The following is a 4,272-nucleotide window of genomic DNA, read 5'->3' as shown; positions in this document are numbered from 1 at the left end:
GAAAAAAAAAAAAAACAAAAATATTTTTCCCCCTTTTCTGTTCATTCTGAGAACCAACAAAAAAAAAAAAAAAAAAAGCAAATATAACATTTACTGCATCCTCTTCTAAATATAAAGGTTTACAATGTGTCAGGTTGCTTCCATGTGTCTCCACTCACATCAGAAATACCTCTTAACATGAAAATAAGCTCTACTGTGCTATAGAAAGATAAACCAGAAAAGTGATAAATGATATGGGCCCTAATCACACACTATTTCCTTTGTCCCATTCTGATAGTGCAAAAGAATCAAGAGGCTTAAGGAGCCACCTGAGGATTTGCTTTAAAAAAGGGAGTCTCCTCAGTTGGCAAAATACTACCTTGGGGAGCACTGCTACTGGCACAAATTAAAAGTCTTGAAGCTATTCCAGCTAGAGTTGGAAAAATGTGTTTGGTGGCTAGTACATTTAGTAACAAATAGATTATAGATCCTCCCAAAACTATTTGAGTTAAATTCAAGTCATTTTAAATAAAAATAGATTCTGCTGAACACATTTTCTGAACTCACAAACCGCCAAAAGACACCGAGGAGTCTGAAAAAAGACAAGACTAGATTTGCAAAACCACCTGCAGTGGCAGTCTCCTTTCATTGAATGGTCAGACCACTCACACCTCTGCTGTAATCCTTGCACATTGCCTAATGTGCCTAGCTGCTTAATTGCTTAATTAGCCTAGCTGCTAATTAAGAAGCTAGCAGTCCCAGCTGGGTTCCAACATCTTTGTGTAGTTGCCTGATTGGCTCCAGCTCCTTTGTATCAGGCTAAGAGGGAACACCTTTGTATCTAACCTTTTCTGCACAATAAACTGAGTTCTTGAGTCTTGTAACTAGTGCTCTGCCTCACCTCTTGCTCACACCCTCGTTTGTGATCCTTGACTCCTGACCTTAGCTTATCTATTGGTTTTCCATTTTTGTCTCCAGACCTGTGGGTTAGTGTCCTGACTATGAATCTTTGGTACCTGACTTCAGCCTGGCACTTTGTTTCCACTGCTTGACTTGGTATCCTTATTATCAGTCTTTGTCTCCTGGCCTTTCCCACTGGCCACAATCCCTAAAATGAGCTAGCACACTGTGACAACTGCATGGGGAGGCTCCAAACCATATGTCCCAGTAGAATGCTGCAAGTAGGCCATACATGTTACATGTTAAGGACCACTTCCAAGATACCCTTCCTAATGACCTGCCACTAGTAGACTGTTCTGGTTTGATGTAATCTGCATGTGCAGATTAAGGAATTGCTGTGTAGTAAAGACAGGATTTGCTGTCTTGCTCTTCCAAACTTATTTTGTTTAATAAAGTACTTTGATAAAGAACTATGATTGCCCATGAGGACTGTCCAGATAGGCTGAGTATTGAGTTCTGTGGTATCTGCTATTCCCACTCCCTCCTGTTGAAGCTGTTTCACTTAATTATTTCTACATTCATTAAGACCCTACTGGCATAGGTCCCAGGAGGTACTAGCCACAAGGCTAAAGAGACATTTTTGCTTTTTTTCAAGTCTTTACTATGAAGTGGAACAGCTTCAGCAGGAAAGACAGGGTGCTTTTTCTGCAGAATATCCTAACGGGTATGAGATCTTGATTTCAAATCCTTTGCATTTGGATGTGGACTCCCTCACCTCTCCAAACACTTGGGATTGAGCATGTGGTGTTGCTCTTTCCTGTTTAAAAAGGTTCTTTTGTACTCAAATACTCAAATTCTCATGGAGACAAGAAGCAAGACTGAGTATCCTTGGGAGTGCTTGTGTAGGAGGTGGAATGTTCCAGGGAACACTTTAATTTATAGAAAGAGCAATAGTGTGAACAGGCACAATGGAAGTGGGAGTTTTGGGCACTATATCAGAAAGTAAATAGAGGATATCAGATTCTTCAGGCAGTAGAGAAAAATGAACCGGGGTATCTCTCACCTTGAGTGACTACTCCATCCATTGGAAGAATGAATCTCTTCCTCTAATAGTTCTGTGAATCAAGCCCGTATTCTTGCTTTTCTTACATTTACCCCAAACAGTTGACTGGACTGTGTAGAACTTATTCTGAAATTCCAAGTCCCTTAAAGATTTTAAACAGGTGGGTTTGGGGGTTCTCTACCTTTTTAAATTAAAGAACCTACTTTTCTCTTTCTCTCTCTTTGCTTTTCCTGTCCCTTTCTGACCTGCATCTTCCCACCTCTCAAATTACATTGATCTGAGATTTAGGATGAATCCTAGCCCAGCTCTAGACAAGTGAAAAATCATAAGTTATCATTATGCAAATTTACTTTTCTGGCCAGAGGGATTTCTTTGTTTGCCTGGAGTACTGAGATTCCTTTTTAATCATAAAATATCTGATTCTTGATTACTTGTATGTGTGGTTTTGTTTATTTTTTAAGTTTTCTTAGTTATGAATTAAGACTGTCCCAACTCACAGCATTGTTTTAGGTGGTCAGTCCATTATTTTCAGTGAATCCAAGACCAAAAAAACAGATTTCTAGATCTCAGTGACAAAAAAACCCATTCTAATCTTTAGATCGGGGGCATCAAACTCCCAACAGGCTAGCTAAGGGGCACGGAGCCATTTTGTGGGCCAGATCGGCCCACAGACTGGTGCTATGCACCAGATACAGTGTGCAGGGCAGGTCCTGTGCAGGTGCTGCATACAGTGTGCCCACACGCTAGCCCCATGCACTATGTGCAGCATGTGCCCTTGACTGGCCCCATCCACTGCATACAGGACATATCAGCTACAGCCCTGTGCACTTCGAGCAGCATGCACCAGACTGGCTCCACATGCAGTGCACAGAGGTGCGGCTGAAGCATGCTTGCATCTGGTGCATGGGTCTAGTCCAGGACCCACAGACAGTGCCACAGGCTGAATGACAGAGCTCCACTGGACAGATCTGACCATATCTTTGACATCCCTGACTTGCATGGTGTTCTCCTCTAAAACATAATGGAGAAACTAGGGCTGCTGCTCTCTTTAGAAGTAGACTACAAAGAGTGACAAGTAAAATATGCCTAAAAAAATGTTCCCTTTCCCTGCTCCTTAAATGTCTGATTTTCACACTTTACAATATATAAATGAGGGTTATTGTCCTGTAGATTTTCTATTTGTACTTAATATATGGATATCTACTTAGGGCAGATTTATATCTTTGTATATCTATAGTTTTTATTTTTTCTTAATCATGTGATATTGCAAAATCACTCTGGGTACCTTAGAAGCAGGGTGGGGGTAGCTGATTAATTGAAGGAAGTTCAGAAAAGAGCAGTAGGAATTATTAGGGGCTGGAAAAACTGATTTATGAAAGAAGATTAAAAGAGCTAAATACATACAACTTGGCTGAGTGCCAAGTAAATGCAAACATTGTTGGTTTTATTGCTTTGGTAGTGAGTAGACCTTTTGATGAATTCATTTGGAGCATTTATGATAATAAGTGCTATGCCCAGAATTGTTTGTATGCATGGGCCCTGAGAGAGATCATAATAATACTGCTGGAAGGATGAAAAGAAGGTGAACAAAGTCCTGATCCTGCAGGAGAATCAGCCCATCCATAGCATTTAAGCCCGTGGAGAATTCTATGTGAACCAGTTTTGCCACATGGACTGAGGAGCTAATACTTTTGGTCTAGGTAGTCAGTCCCATAGCAAGGGGGAGGTGAGTGGGGCAACTGCCCCGGGTGCCGAAGTGAAGGGGTGCCAACAGGTGCAGCCCAGCAGGGGCTGGGCGCGGGACAGAGCTGCGAGCAGCTCATTTTGGGGGGCACAGAGGCAGGAGAAGGGTAGCTTCTGCCTCTTCGTGCACTCCCAGGCAAGCATGGGGGGTGGTGGCATGTGCTCCCCGGATCTATGTGCAGGGCAAGGGCAGGCTGCCGCTGCGGGCTTTGTCCTGGGCACCAAACTTCACTGTTACAGCACTGTAGGTGGTATAGAGAGTGTAGGAGTCATTCCTGCAATCCTTGCTTGACCTGCTCTCCCTTAATCTCTGAGGCTGTCAGGGGTAATAGGCTCAGTTTTTGTGTCATTCCGCTTCAACATTGACTTTAAATGCCATCCTGTGCTTAGGACTGGCTTAGGACTGCATTGGCAAATCTGTGTGAGAAGACTTGTTGTCTAACTCACTGTTAGAAGAATTTAACAGGCAAAGAGACAAATCCTGCCCCAATAAAGCCAGCTGCAGTTTTGCTACTGGCTTAAGTGGAAACAAAGTTTGGCTCAGACACATTGTTGCATAAATTGCTGATTTTATTCCCTGGAGGCTA

The sequence above is a fragment of the Gavialis gangeticus genome, unplaced genomic scaffold, assembly GCF_001723915.1.
Source record: "Gavialis gangeticus isolate Ggan-Ray unplaced genomic scaffold, GavGan_comp1, whole genome shotgun sequence".
In the NCBI taxonomy this organism is placed as follows: Eukaryota; Metazoa; Chordata; order Crocodylia; family Gavialidae; genus Gavialis; species Gavialis gangeticus.
Note: the sequence above shows the minus strand (reverse complement) of the source record.